The sequence below is a fragment of the Anas acuta genome, chromosome 3 (genome assembly GCF_963932015.1).
Source record: "Anas acuta chromosome 3, bAnaAcu1.1, whole genome shotgun sequence".
NCBI lineage: Eukaryota > Metazoa > Chordata > Aves > Anseriformes > Anatidae > Anas > Anas acuta.
Window position 1 is genome coordinate 60,981,280 of NC_088981.1, and position 15,047 is coordinate 60,996,326.

A 15,047-nucleotide genomic window follows, 5' to 3' on the forward strand; every position below is an offset into this window, starting at 1 on the left:
CTTTAACCAGTCGCGCCTGCAAGATTGGAATCTTAATCACTTCAAAACCCTTCAATTATATTTATCAGTTTCCAATCATCATGTAAGAACTGTCAGGGTGGGATTATTGTATTTGTCCCTCCTGTCAGCACCGCGGCTGGGGAGTGAGAAAAGTCATGCCTTCACAGTAGAGCAATATAATCTGTCTCTTGTTTTGGGCTCTATCTGATGTGTCAAAATCTGAGGCCAGAGTTAATCCACTGCACTGTTCTACTGCCAGAAACGCAAAGCAAGAATCACACGTTTGGAAGCGACATTCCTTGACCAGCAATCAAACGCAGTGGCAACATCCACTCCTGTGATGCTGACGCGTGCCTTTCACATCACTGTGTGAGCGCACATAGATTGTGTAACCCTGAGACACTGCACACACCTCGCGTTGCTGCGCACACAAACCCTCCTGTGCCAATAGGTCTGTCCATGAAGAGCGGCTTCATCAGGAATGCAGGTTTATCACTGTAAAGTTTCAAGTACAATGAACTTCTTTTCCTAGAGCACATTTTGTATGTCGTAGCATGTTTTCTATTAATCACGGAAGATATTTTCACTCAGTTTTATTCATTAAAAAACACTGAATAATGGTGGTGCTGAATAATTAAATTTAAAATAATTAAAAATCAACAGTAGTTACATTATCATCCTAGGAATAGATTATGCAATTTTACTGCTAGTATGTTTACTTGCTTCAGCCATTACTTGGAATATTTTTTCATTTGTTCCGTCTTCAAAATCTCTAAAATGGAGAAATCCCTACATACAACTAAGGCAACATGACTATTTTTCCTTATGTTTTGTTTTCTTTTGACATCATAAAGTTTATAATTGGAAATGAATATTTTTTCCTCATTTATTTTCCCTTGTAACAGATGCTGCTGATGGCTGTGCCGCCAGGCTAATGTGAAGTCTTCGCAGGACAAACATTATAAAGGCGAAGTTAAATTAGTATCATCGAGGTAGAGCTGAGAAGCCTACTGGCAAGAGTTGAGCAAACAGCCTTTTTACTACAGAGCTCTCATCTGTACAAACAGCAGCTCCGATGTGAGGTTCAGAATTTGCTGTTTGCATTCACTTGTATTGCTGCCGTCTTTATTTCTGTTAAATGGTGCTTTGGTTGTATCAGCACTTCCAAGAAATTTTGCATACTGAATGCAACAACAGAGTACTCTTTTCACTGCAGCACCTACACAAAATTTAGATAAAAACTCAAAAGAGTGGAGAGAGGGTAGTGGAGAATATTTAAGATGGTATTACTGACATTTCTCTGGTGCTAGAACTGCAGCAATGCATCTAAAAGTTAGCAGCCTAGGAAAATGACCACCTGTCACGTAGATGGAATGACATTTGACTACCCAGATGTTTCATTACTGTGCTTATGAAATTGCCTACATCCTCTACTCCTTAGGCCATATCCATCCCATAATAAAAGAGCAGACATTGAAAATTGTATTCCATTTTTTCTATGCTGTAAATAAAATCAACATAGCTTTTAAAACCAATGAAGCTGCCAGGCTATTTACTTTCCTAAACTTATGCACCAGAGAAGAAGGAAGTTTGTTATAAGGCAGCAGATTTTTCCAGAAACAAACGGCCTAAAACCAGCGTGAGAATAAACATCAGAGTACATAAACCTCTCTGGGGGGTGTTCCTGACTGGGCTTCTCAAGAGCAGTGTCTGAGGCTGTCTGAGGAAAGCAGCAAAAAGAGGCAAGTCAGAAGCTGTTTCTTTTACAGTCTTCCTGAATTTTCTAATCGGGGCGAATTTCACTACAGGCATTTCCATTAGTTTTAGCAGCACTGGGAACCTTGCTGAAGATGAGATCGTTGCAGGCACAGCTGTTTTTAGTCCTGTGCCAATTAAACTTGCTCAGGCCAATGGTATTAAACGCTGGCAGCCAAACAATTGCTAGCAATAGCGAGAAAAAGCAAACTGGATCATGGAAACTCAGGTAGCCTTAGAAGGCTGCACAGACCAAGAGTCTCCAATTGCATCTGTAAATTAAGCCTCCAAAGGTAGCAGTTGCTGTTTTTATGAAGGCACCTGAAGCTGCCGTGTTACTTTCTTGAGGAACTGGACCATATTCTGCTGTCATTCCTTCATGCTCAGAGATATTAAAGCACGTCAGGAACAGGTCAGAGAAGATCACATATACAGTTTTGGAGACCATTCCGAATATAAAAAGCCTTTAGGAGCGCAAACCTAACCCAGCTGGTGCTATGGTAATTTCAGCACCTGCCATATCAAAGAAAGAACCACAGTGACTGCTTCTCTTGAAACGTTATGCTTTGTCCCCTCTTTGGAAGAGTCAAAGGCTTTTTCAAATTCTGTTTCTGAGTGTGGACCCAGAGATATTGAAAAATCTGAATTTAGCTTTATTTCAATTGTACAGTCTAATAAAATATGAAGATTACAACATCAAGCATCACACCTAGTAATTGCCACAATTCATATTGCTTGTGCACATGCATTAATGAAGCACAGACACCCCATGCTGCTTCCTCTCTGATCATCGGTGGCTCACTGCTCCTCTGTGTGCTCACATTAATTCCCTTTAATAGCAGTCCCATGGGCTGCGGGGTTGCCTTTACTTCTGAAACACCAAGGTTAAAGACAGGGTGCTCATCAGTCCTAGGTGTCTAATTGATTTCTCCATCTTAAGCATTGCAAAACGCCCAGAATTTTTATGGTACATTGCCCATCGACTTAATTTTCAGTAAGCTACTCTAAATGAGATCCTGGCATCCTAAGACTGTCATTGTGAAGACAAATCCCTTTGCAGAGTATGATTCAGGCGATGCGGCGCACAGCACCACACAGAAATCTCCCATAAAGTTGAGTTATGGGGAGTCCTTAGCAGTCCTCAAACAACACTCGGCAGCCTTAGCCGTGATCCTGCTTTCCCTTCCCATCTAATTCTAGTTTCCCCAGCAATGCCACGGGGATGACACAGAGCATGGCTCGTATTTCTGCCCGGCTCTCCCCAGACCAGGGCATCTCCTGTGCACCACAGAGGCAGCCCCAGCCCCGCCCCGCCCCGCCCCTCAGCGGCTTGCAGCCGTTGGGATGGGGCGCGGGATGCTGGGCGGGGCACCTCCCATGATTGACGGTCCCCGCAGCCAATAGAAGCAAGGCACAGGGCGCGGGGCGGCCCCTCCAGCGAGTAGGCGCGGCCGAGGCGTGGCGGGAGGCGTGGCGTGGGCGCTGATTGGCCGGGGGGCGGGGCGCGCGGGGTTTTCTCCCGGGCTGCGCCGCCGGCCGCGGCCGGGGGGATTCTGTGCGGCAGCGCGAACGTTGGGCGGCCGTTGGGCCGGCAGGTAACGGCTGCGCGGGGCGGGGGCGCCTCGGTGAGGCGCGGGGGCGGCGGGAGGGGGGCGCTGCCCGCTCCTCGCTCCCTGCCCCTCCCCGAGCCGCCGGCACGGCCCGGCCGGGCGCTGTCAGAGCCGGGGGAGCAGCGGGGACGGCAGGGGGCGGCAGCGGCCCCGGGGAAGCGCGTCCGGAGCGGTGGGGAGGGGGGGTTTAGCGCGCAGGGGCCGGCTGGAGGGGCTCGGGGGGTTAGGGACGGGAGCGGGGTGGAGGTGGGGGCTGCGGGGTCCTGGTGGCCTGCCCCGGGACACGGGGAGTCGCGGTGAGAGGCTGGGGGGGCTGGGGGCTGCTTTTGGGTGATCCCCGGGAAGGAGTCAGTCAGCGGGGCTGTCAGCCGAGTGGTTGCGGGTTCCAGCAACGGCTGCCGAAATGGGCACTGGCAGGGAGCAGTTAGCGGCCAGCAAGGGAGTAAATTCAGGTTGAGGCGCTTTGATATTAGTGACGGCGAGCAAACAGCTCAATTAGGATGCTCTTTCTGCTTGTAAAGCTGTCCGAGACCCATTTTTAATTTAAAATATGTAATTTATAGCTTTTTCATTGGCATGTGGTGCTTTATTGCCTTGTTTTCCTGCCTGCTAGCATGTGTGCTACCAACCAGAGTGTGAGTACCATGCTACAAGCACGTAGTCCTCCAAAGCCTAGCCTTCAGCAAGCTCTCAAAAACTTCCAGACCTGGAGGGTTTGAAATGATAAAATGCTTCTTCACTTTTTGGCTATTTACTATTAAAGTTGCTTCCTTTGGTGTGATGTTTTAAAGTTTTGAATGGGAGATGGACTCGGCCCTTAAGCCAGCCTGTCGCAGAGCGGGCGCTGTGTGGTGCCGTCCTCCGTTACTCCAGAATGGCCCCAGAAGGGTGCTCAACTGAGGGGCTCTGTTTCACTCACTGCTCTCCCCCTCTCCAACAAGTTTGTTTCTGCTTACCATGCTGTTTTCTGTCTGGTGTTAACCTCCATGGTGAGAAGCTGAGCTGCTTTCTCTTGCTTGAATTGCAGCTTCTGCTGAGTTTGATTCCCTTTGAGCCTAGAATAGACCTTCCCTTCCTGGTTCTCAGAGGCTGTGGATCTCTGTTTACATCAGCAGCTTGTACCTGTGGCGGAGGAGTTTGTGCTGTAGTAACTTCATTTAGAAAGGTCTAGGCAAGACTTTCAAAAGTATGTGTGCTGTGTGTATGCATGCTGGAAGTGAAGGAGTTCAAACTTAAGATATGGAATAGACTTAGAGACTTCATTTCTTTGGAAATATACATTTTGTTCCACCTCTAATTTCATAAGTCTCCAGCAAGTGCAGTTAATCTTGATGTGGCTTTAAAAGTAGGTGCAAATAAATGTGGCTCTTTGTAGCCAGTCTGATCTGTTGATGTCTTCCTGGGGATAAGCTATGGAGAGGGTGGTCGGGCACTGGCACAGGCTCCCCACGGGAGTGGTCACGGCACTGAGCCTGACAGAGTTCAAGAAGTATTTGGACAACGCTCTTGGACAAGTGATTGGATTTTTTGGGTGGTCCTTTTGGGATCCAGGAGTTGGACTCGATCCTTGTGGATCCCTTCCAACTCAGATGCTCTATGAATACTGTGGAGTTAAATCATTCTTATTCAGGGGGATAACCTGGAGAATGATCGTATTACTGTATTCAATATGGTGTAAATCATTTAGTGATTGTGGTAGATATAGACAAAACATGCATTTTTCATGTGGCCCATTCCTGAGTCATACCTTTAAAGATGATGAGCACAGGTCACGGGGAAGAACAGGAAAGCATTCTGGGAACATTTAAAGACTTTCAAAGGTGTTTTTGTGGATTGTTGCTGATAGTCATTTAAGCGTAAGCTCTTTGTAAGGCATTGTTTTTAAAAAAATCAAACTTTTTTTTTTTTAAACAGCATATAAGATATATGACAAAGTAATATAATCTTTCTACTCTGAATTTGGTGCTTATGGGATTACTTTTTGAATTCTGCATTCACTTGTGGCATCAAACTTTTGCAATGTGTTAATATTGTAAGAAAAATTGGAAAGATTTTAAAGTGTTGCAAGAACTGGGAAGCATGTCTCAGTACAGAAGATTGATTTATTCAAGTGTTAATAGGGGAGGGAACAAAATAAAAGACTGATAGACACAGCTAGTAGTGGCTATGAAAGGATTCACTATCTAGAAAGAGAATCTAAACAGCTTATGCTCCTTACAGTTATGTCTATAGTATACAGTATTCCTCTATTAAGAGAGGACAAGTTTTCTACATTTCAGTTTATTGCTTTAGATTTCAGTAGGGCAGAACTGTTATCAAAGGTTGTGTATAGTGTATTCACTACTGTTAGGTATTTTAAAAGTAAGGTTTAATACTGCCTGAGAAAGATGTACCAATTCAAATGGTGGTTTCATTCTGGAAGTGATCTTATGTTGTTGAGGGTAGATGAGGAGGGTAAAGGTGGGTTTTTGTTCTCACTATAAGCAGAATGAACCCAGAAAAAGCTGTACTGGAAAACTGCTCATTGTATGCTTGCACAATTGCCTGACATAAAAAAAAGGGAATGGAAGCAAGAAAAGGGGATGTGGGAATGTGTGATTGTGTTATAGTGTGGATTATACAAGAAGTCAAACTGCATCGTAAGGGCTTATATCCATCTTTCTAAATAGAAGGAAATGTCTCTTGACTTCAAGAGTTAGACTTTATTATTAACTGCCACACTCATACATTTTTGAAAACAGATAAAATGACAGTTCAAGTTGAGTTACCGTTTTTAACCCTCTTAGTATTTGTAGGGGTGTTAACATCTTAGTTATTTCTCATTTAAGCACAACTTCACTTTTCTGGTTTTCGAAATTGGTTAGTGGGGTGATAGTTGGTGTAATTTGACTACAAATCTAATTCCAGATTCTCTTACAGATAAAGAAGATATTGGGCTGTTATCCAGTTGTCATAGTTGATTGTATTTTGCCAGTCTTCAAGGCTTTTATTGGAGTTAAAGGTAACTTGCGACTTTTTTGTTGCTTTTGTTTTTAATGTGAGAAAATTCACTATAGGAATTTTCTGAGTAGCAGATGTTCTGTGTTCTTTTTCAAGTTCCTATAAATGTTTTTGCTGTAAATGTGATAAATTTAAATGGTTAAATGTGTCAACTTTGTAGTATTTCACAGACAAGAACATATTAATGATACAGTAAGATTTTTGACTTTTAGCAAACCTTAATTTCTTAATTATCACAAATGTCTAAACTGCTGCATGAATATAATTTTACTCATGACTGCTTTCTGCCTTAGAGTTCATCATGTCTTGAGAACTTTGTAAAGATTTACAGGCTATGTGAACACTGTATCAACAGGGCATTGATTAATTACTATAGACTAACCTAAAAACTCTGTTTGGCTAGTGAGAGGCAAAAAGCATATTCTGTGTGTAGCAGCTTTTTCCTAGTTCTGGAGGAAAGCTGGGTCTGGATCTGTTCTCATTCTTATCAGAGTAGATGACTGGATTGTAGGTAATCTTTGAGGTCTTGTAAAGGATAGTTTCAGATGCCTACCTTCTGATCTGCATTTCATGAGTTCCTTTGGTGGTGGCATGAGAGTTGCTGACTGGGCTGGAGTATGAGATGCTCTGAAGGCCTGACCTCTGTTAAGTTGGCCTCTTCCATAGAATACCAATCGTCTGTCTCTGAATGTTCTCAGAAGCAGGTAGTATTTTTTAATGTTGGTTTCTTTGTGTTTTTTTGTATTTTTTTCTGTGGAGATAAGATAGCACTGCTGTTCATCTGTGTAGTGCCTTCATTAACAGTAGCTTGGCTCTTCAGAGACCTTGTGCATTGCAGGAGGATCTTTGTAAAACTGTAGACTTCTGACAGTGTCCAGGAGCCTAACCACAAGTGTTTTACTTGATCTAATAACTACCATGGTGCTGATACTCTTCTGTGTCTGTTTCCTCCCTGGATGCTTTCAGAAGGGTGTGATATAGCTTCCCTTTGATTTGCCTAATGGTTATTAAGTGATGCAGCTTATGTGCTCTGTAATGTCATTCGTTGTTAGACTTTGGCATTGAATAGTAAAATAGGGTTAGCTAAGGACAGTTTAAAAGGAACTATGAATTGCCTTGCTAGGTTTGAATCTTCTCTTTTACTTCTAACATTGTCTGTGTGGTTTTCTGTTTGCAAAGCACTATTTCTAGAGAAATGTTCTGTAGGAAAAGATGTTCAGTTACCAGAAAATAAAAATAGTCTCCAAAAGAGAAGTTTGGACTCTCTGAAAGATCAGTTTCAGCTTAAATTGCTTTCACTGATGACAAAGCAGAGTTTAACCAAATATTTATTGTTGAAATTATCCTGTAATTAGTAGTGTTGTACAGCTAAATGTAACACCAGATTTTACTGTAAATTACTGCTATCCCGTTTCTGTGGCTTGAGAAGTATAGAGTGTAAATGCGGTATTCTTTTTAGTGGCCTGGATAAGAATTTGACTACAACATCTTAAGAACATAGTTTTTGTATTTTTAATAACATTCTTCAGTGCATATTTAAAATGCATGATGCGATCTCTTACCACAATGGAAAAATGGAAGATTAGAACAGCTTTTTCTAATTTCAAATGCTCTGTTATCCCGTATATGCGATTTAAAGTATATATTCTTATTGCAAGTTTTTGAATTGGATCATAGGTGGAGCTTTAAATTTTGACTGTTGAATCAGCATGTATACTGCTTCTGAAAATCAAAACAAAATTCAAAAGTGATTATAAATATGAACAGTTGGGGTTCACATTTGTTTAGACATTTTTATTGCTTTCTGTTACTCACAAGGAGGATTTATTAATAAAATATTTTAGAATATATGGACTTTATCCTGCAAAAATTAAAAACACAATACAAGACCACTTCAGTTTGAAGATTTCAGTTTAGGATCTGAAAGTTCTTTTTCAATTTCTGAATACAGCACTTTCTACTTTGCAGACCCTATTTGGAAATGAAAATTTTCTTCCGTTGTTGAAAGTAGCTCTTTTTTGTACTTTTATTCCCTGTTCTGTTACTTCCTTTTGAAGCTGTACTAAGTTAATACTGTAACTGCTGCTCTTCTCCCATCAATCAAATGAAAGTGTGGCAAAATAGTAAGCCTGTATATTATTCATTTTCTTGATTGTTTTTCTTGTATGGCTTTTTGAGTACTCTTCTTGGTAGGATGTTGCATTATCAGACCATGAATCTGAAGCAAATCATGTCTGGAGGGGGTGGGGTTGGAACCACAAAGAATGTCTCAGTATAAATTTTTTATTTCAGGCAGCATTTGGTGTTAAGGCTGCTTTGTCCCCTCTCTAGTCAATGCTTCTGTATTGCAGTAATTTTTGATGAGAGGTTATCTACATAATGGTGAGAGGCAGCTGCTCAGGTCCAGCCTGAGGTTGCTACATATCAATGTTACTACTCCTTTTTTTTTTTTTTTTTTCAAATAAGCACAGAATCATAGAATGGTTTGGGTTGGAAGTGACCCTTACAGATCATCTAGTTCCAATCCCCCTGCCATGGGTAGGGACACCTCCCACCAGACCAGGTTGCCCACAGCCTCATCCAGCCTGGCCTTGAACACCTCCAGGGATGGAGCATCCACAGCTCCTCTGGGCAGCCTGTGCCAGTGCCTCACCATCCTCTGAGTGAAGAATTTCCTCCTAACATCCAATCTAAACCTACTCTCTTCTACTTCATAGCCATTACCCTTGTCCACACTCCCTGACAAAGTTCCTCCCCATGTTTCTTGTAGGTCCCCTTAGGCACTGAACGGCCTCTATAAGGTCTTCCCAGAGCCTCTTCTCCAGGCTGAACAACCCCACCTCCCTCAGCCTTTCCTCGTAGGAGAGGTGCTCCAGCCCTTGAATAACCTTTGTGGAGGCTGAGGCAACAAAGACATATTGCAAGTGTTTAATATTAAAAATAGTATTAAACCTCTTGTGGATCTCATGCTAATTAACTAAAGCTGTTGGACTTACTTTCACACTATTTGTTCTTTGCTTAAGGATATGTTTTACAGAAAGCAGCTAATGTTTATGGAGGTGTTTAAGAACTGTACACTGATGGTTTGCTGTTACTTTTTTTTCTTTCCTCATGCCTAAGTATGATGTACTTGTTTTTGATGAGTATGACGTACTCTAACTTTTTTTTCCCCAAATTTGTTCAAACATTGGTGCTTTTTTAATTCAAAGAAGATGCACACTTCTGAGACTGAAATCCGTACTCAGTCTTCACCTAGTAATTCTTTTCAGGAGGAAAGGTGAAATAAACACCTAGACATATTAAAACATTTTTGTTATGTTTGATCTTAGTGTAGTACCATCCCAGAAACTCAGATGTTGTTTATGGTATTTACTCATGTTGACCTTTGGCTAACTTGATCTACTGTGTAGCATCCCAGCTTATAGCAGAGGGGTTGAAGTTAGATAATTTTGAAGGTCTCTTCCAACCCTGGCCATTGTATGATTTAACTTCCAAGGGAGGAGTTTACAGTATTACCAGCACTTTGTTCTTGCACTGTAGCAAAAATGAAACTCTATACAGAAGTGAATCTGGGAGCACTTCAATCCTGTGTTGTAGATGAGAAAATGCTTGGAAAAAAGGTGTGTTTTGATGACTTAGTGTTATAGATTTATGTTCAAAAACTTCATCCAAATACAAAATGAAATCTTAAAATGAAACATGTTAGTAAACCACAGTGCTCTGACTTGGGAAGAGTATGCATATGATTTATTAAATTAAGCAAGTCTTAAGCAGCCATATGTAACAGATACAACTTGGTATTCCACCTTCTTGAATTGGATGATCTGTTGGGGCTGAAGCCAGAAATGTATTTACCACTGCACCCCTGTATACACATGCACGTGCACTTCTTATACCAAGAGATACATAACCCCATGTTTTACTTTCATCCTTAGAACATGCAAGCTCAGTTATCCTGACAGAAAATTTCAGTCTCAAATAGAGACTAGGTATTAAATATGGGACAAATCTTTCTGAAGGAAAAGTTTGTGCAATTCTAGCTCTGATACAAAAGGATGCCAGAGTTTGCATTGTTTCTGGTCTCCATATGTATCACGGAGTTCTGTTTTGTGTATATTCTATGAATATATTCTGACCTTTGGTTATGTAAAGAAGGTAAAAGCAGAGGCTTTTTGAGGGGGAAGAATGCTGTCTTATCAGCTGATCTTTTTTTTTTTCCTGACTGAAGCTTTGTTTCAGATAACTCAGGAAGCATGTCCATAGATGTGTGTTGGTAGAATGATTGTATAGTTATGATAGCAAGTCAAATTAAAAGAACCTAGTGTACATGCTCTTGGAGATCTTATTCAATGCAACTTTTTCTCTTTAAAAAACAAAAACACCAACCAACCAAAAATAAACAAAAAACAGCTTCATCTGGAGCAGTCAGCACTGTAGAGTTAAGTGTTGGCTAGAGCTGTTCTTGGCTACTGACTTCTAGCAGATGCTGTTCTTGAGGTTCACTTTTTTAAACTTTGCAAGAAATATCAGGGCTCAGGGTTTCAGGAAGTTGTTTTGTCATTCGAGGAAAATCTGTAGTGGAGAGAGTTGTCATCTAGATGTAGGGTAGACAAATTGCATTTCAGAGTGAACAGGCACCTAACAAAAGTAAGTTGGTTAAGGGATTGTATATTATTGCATATTTTATGGTTTGTTATTAGAAGAGATGCTTGTATTCAAGAACTTACAGGTAGTCTGGTTGGTGTGAAGTTAGTGTTGATTTAAAAGCTTTTTATAGAAGATAAATAGGAGGCTTTATACAGACTTTTTTTAATACTTCGCATGTTCGTGTTGGAGGTCAATTCCTTGCTCTGACTGTATTCTTTCAATATTAGACTGTGCTTTTGATGAGCTATCACTTGAAAGCTGGAGTTGCGGTATTTTGAGCAATGATAAAAGTTGGAGCAGGGCTCAAGTACTCCTGTGTTACTGCACATTATATGAAGAAGTTATTCCGATTTTTATAGTAGGCAAAATGCTTTGTTTTAACCATCACAAGATGGTTTAAGGCAGTACTGTGAAACATATTGATGTCCTCATGTGTTTTTTTATTGTTTCTAACTTTACTAAATACATAAATATTTATATTTACATTAAGGATTCATTGTGTTCTTCAGTGTGCATTTTGCTTGTGTTTTTTAATGGCCTCTGCCATGTTTATTATTGGAAGTTCTCTATTTCAATGTGAATTCATTTTGAATTAGTTTTCCTCTTTCAGAGAACTTACTAGTAGAAAATGTATTTTCCTTTAAAATTTAGTGTCCTTGGATTATTTTAATAGGTAATTAGTTGAGCTGTAACTTAGAGCAGTAGGCACCTAGATTTTATTTAGAGGAACATACTGCTTTATCTACCTTTTGAACTAAACTTTGTGTTAGGTAGTACTTTTTTGCCCATGTTTTCTGCAGCTTGTTAAATCTTGTTTGTTCTTACCTCACCCTCGTTTCCAATATAAACTGCAATAAAGAATATCCCTTTTACTTGGGGAAACAAAGTTTTTCTCTTTCTTGGGTATGGCGTTCTTTATTGTTATTACTGAGAAGACAGCTTCTGTTAACTAGTTTCAGGTTCTTCCTCCAGTTAATTCAAAGTCTATATCTGCTGAGCATCTGTTGGAATCAGGGGCAGCACTGTGTTGTGATGGCATTAGCCTGCTGTCAGATGGGATACTTTCAGGAATTCAAGTGCCACCTTGATTTGAGGGAGAGGGCTTCTATATACTGAAGCATTGTTAGGATGTTCCATGATAGATATGACTCATTGTCTAATAGTGTTACACAGATACGAAAATGTCTGATTTCATGCATTTGTTTTTTTGCCAAATGTATTCAGTTATGGGGGGATTCTCTGGCAATTCAAGAATGTCACTGGTACTTGAGTATTTGTGTGGAAATTCTCTTATCAAGTTTCTTGATGTTGTAAAGATTTGAGTAACTTTCACACATGAACAATGCGTAGTTTCTCTGCAAAGTTGGAAAGTTCTGCAGTTTATCTCTTTTGTGAAAGGTAGGAGAAACAGATTTATGAAATTTTACCTGTCAATGCAAAGCTTCTTAAGTACTAAATATTCTAATTAAAAAAGCAAGATGCTGCTCTAATGGAAATCTTACCTATCATCTTTTCAGTTGCTTGTTTCCTAATATTTTTAGAGTATTAGCAGTTACCTAATTTATGTAAAATCAACCATGTTTTGCCACGGATTTTTAAGGCTTAAAGTTATAATTGTTTCTGCTTTTCAGTAGTGTAAAGTAGAATTGTGGATTATTTTTTTAAAGCATATTTTTGCTGAGCTTTATCAGTCTGAGATGATACATGAACTGTGATGGTACAGAGGGGAAAAGTGTGCTCCTGTGTAGGGGTGAATTGGAGATGGAGATACTAGAGGCATTCCTGACTGCGATGTGTTATTCCTTTGTCTGCTGTGTTAAGCTTAAAGAATAGCGTGCCTCTTGTGAAACTTTGTTCATATCTGTCTTGCATGTGCAAATATTTGAACAGCAAGTTTGGCTACTCACAGATGTAATTTTTTTCCCTCAATACTAAACTTGAGCTTTTTATGGTAGTGATATGTGTCCATAGGTAGGTATGGTAGTTTTGAACTGTTTGTCCTATCATGGGCCCTTGAAAATAAGGGTAGAGAGAGAAACCTTTAAAGTAGGAGGATGAGTATCTGTAGTCTGTATGGAGGTTAAGCCAGAAGGTTTTTAAGCAGCTGATTTTTTTATTTTTTTTATTTACAGCAGTAGATGTACTCCTTTGAGTTGGATTTCTTTTCTCACCCCTCCATTTCAATTTATCCTCCAAAGGTCTATTTCCTTGTTTTCTCTCCCCTTCATTCTTTCAGTGCAAGGCCTTCATAATGTTCTTCTCCCCACTTCACTGCTGTTTGTGTTCTCCCCTTGAATTAGCTCTGAAGTAACACTACTGTTGTTTGCAAAGGCCTGAGCTACTGGAGAATTGAAGACAGCTTTTGCTCTGCTAGTCTTAGCTAAAGAAACATTTGTAATGAATTGAGAGTGGTCTGATGTAAAGGTGGGCATAACTTTGTCTCTGCTGAGAGCAGTAAAAAGTTACCTGGCCCACAGCTGGGATTTTTAAGTGCTACACTATTCAAGTATGAAAGGCTTCTTGTTTCTTTATTTGAAGGTGAATGCATTCAGGTCTCTAGCTGGACTTGTAACAGCCAGCTCAGAATTATTTAAGAATGGACAACATAACTATTGCTGCAAATGAGATGATCTAAAATAGGCCTTATATCATCAGGATTACAATTTAAAGGTTCTTCTTTTGCAATATCAAATTAAGCTGAATGTGCTCCAACCCAGTGCTTCTCACCTTTTGTTTTGAAAGGAGTTATTCCTTTTATTGTGCTAGAGGAAAGGGAGATGTGTTATCATTTGAGGTATGTCTTCCTTTCCGTTTAATGACCTATCTCTGTGTTTGAAAAGTACTGCCATAGGCTATGCTTCTTTCTCAAGAGTAAGCAGTTGTTCACATGACAAAACTGTCTTTGATGCTGATACCCCGAAGGGCTGGTAATTCTGCAAAGGGCTAAAATATTCTGATAGAGGTTTCTCAGATATTCGGTGCTTTTCAACCAAAAGAGCATGTGTACTATATTGAGTTCTCAAGATTTGGTTGTAGTTACTTGTTTCAACCTATTGTATGCTTTGTTTTCTATTACTCTTCAAAACACTCCTACAGATTTTAGTGTGCAAATTTGATCTTTCTGTTTGGTTCCTCAAAACGTGTCTTCAAATTCTCAGCTTGCTGCTGCATAGGGAGAGGTGGTAGTAAGAGAAGTAATTAACGCATGTGTGGAGCATACTCAAATACAAGCTCCCCAGCTTTGACTTCCACTAGCTTTCCATTTTTGATTCTCAAATTAAAGAAGGCATAACTTCTGGGGTAGAAGATAGGAATAGGAGGAATCTGAAGTTGCACGATGCCTCCCTCCCCTGTTCTCTAGTCACTTATGTCTTCTGTTCTGCAGTTGTTACTTAATTGTACTTTTTCTACTTCTAGCATAAAAGCTGGAACTCTGTCTTTAGATAGTAGTCTTTGTGGCTATTTGATCAATGTCATAGTGCAAATAGTGATATTCAAAGGTATGACTAGCAGCTACTTTTTGAATAGCATAACTCAGAAGAAGTTGGAAGTCAAAGGGACTTACAGTCTGATGTACTGCAATGACTGCATTATTGTGGTTTTCTGCTCACAAGACAGTTGAGTCAGCAAGCAATGTATGATCTGATGATGCTTTTTTTCCTGTAGATAGTTTTATTTCCTCTTCTTATGTAGGGTATTTTGACTGTTAAACATTTAACTCTGTCTATAAAGCTAAGACATCCTGATGTTTTTGCTGACTGTTGCTGCTGACTTAAAGAATGTGTAAGAAATGCAGGAATATTAACTAGAACTAATTTATTCCTCTTCTTATCATATGTTTCAGCTGTTTGACTTCTCAGTTCAAGAAAGCTCTTTCATCAAATGGTTTAGTGATGTACTGAAATCCCTACCAGCAATTCACATGAGGATGTTGAAATATAGTAGTTGGCAGACAGGTAGAAAGTAGCCTTTTGGGGAGGGGTTTTCTTGTAGTGAAAATTATTTCTCTCCCCCCCCCCCCCCCCCCCCCCCCAA

The 15,047-nt window shown here is 40.3% G+C and overlaps 1 protein-coding gene across 12 annotated transcripts in view; it reads left to right on the top strand.

The window, feature by feature from the left end:
- Positions 1-3,216: 3,216 nt before the first annotated feature.
- The window catches only part of EPB41L2 (erythrocyte membrane protein band 4.1 like 2), a 108,099-nt gene continuing 96,268 nt past the window's right edge, over positions 3,217-15,047 (top strand). For 9 of the 12 annotated variants that reach the window (XM_068677428.1, XM_068677433.1, XM_068677434.1 and 6 more), the window contains exons 1-2: positions 3,223-3,350; positions 6,285-6,366. The gene's annotated coding sequence lies outside the window, so the exon portion shown is untranslated. Of the gene's footprint in view, positions 3,351-3,505; positions 3,538-6,284; positions 6,367-15,047 lie in introns of those variants that run through there. The other 3 variants (XM_068677429.1, XM_068677430.1, XM_068677431.1) reach the window with 3 other exon arrangements.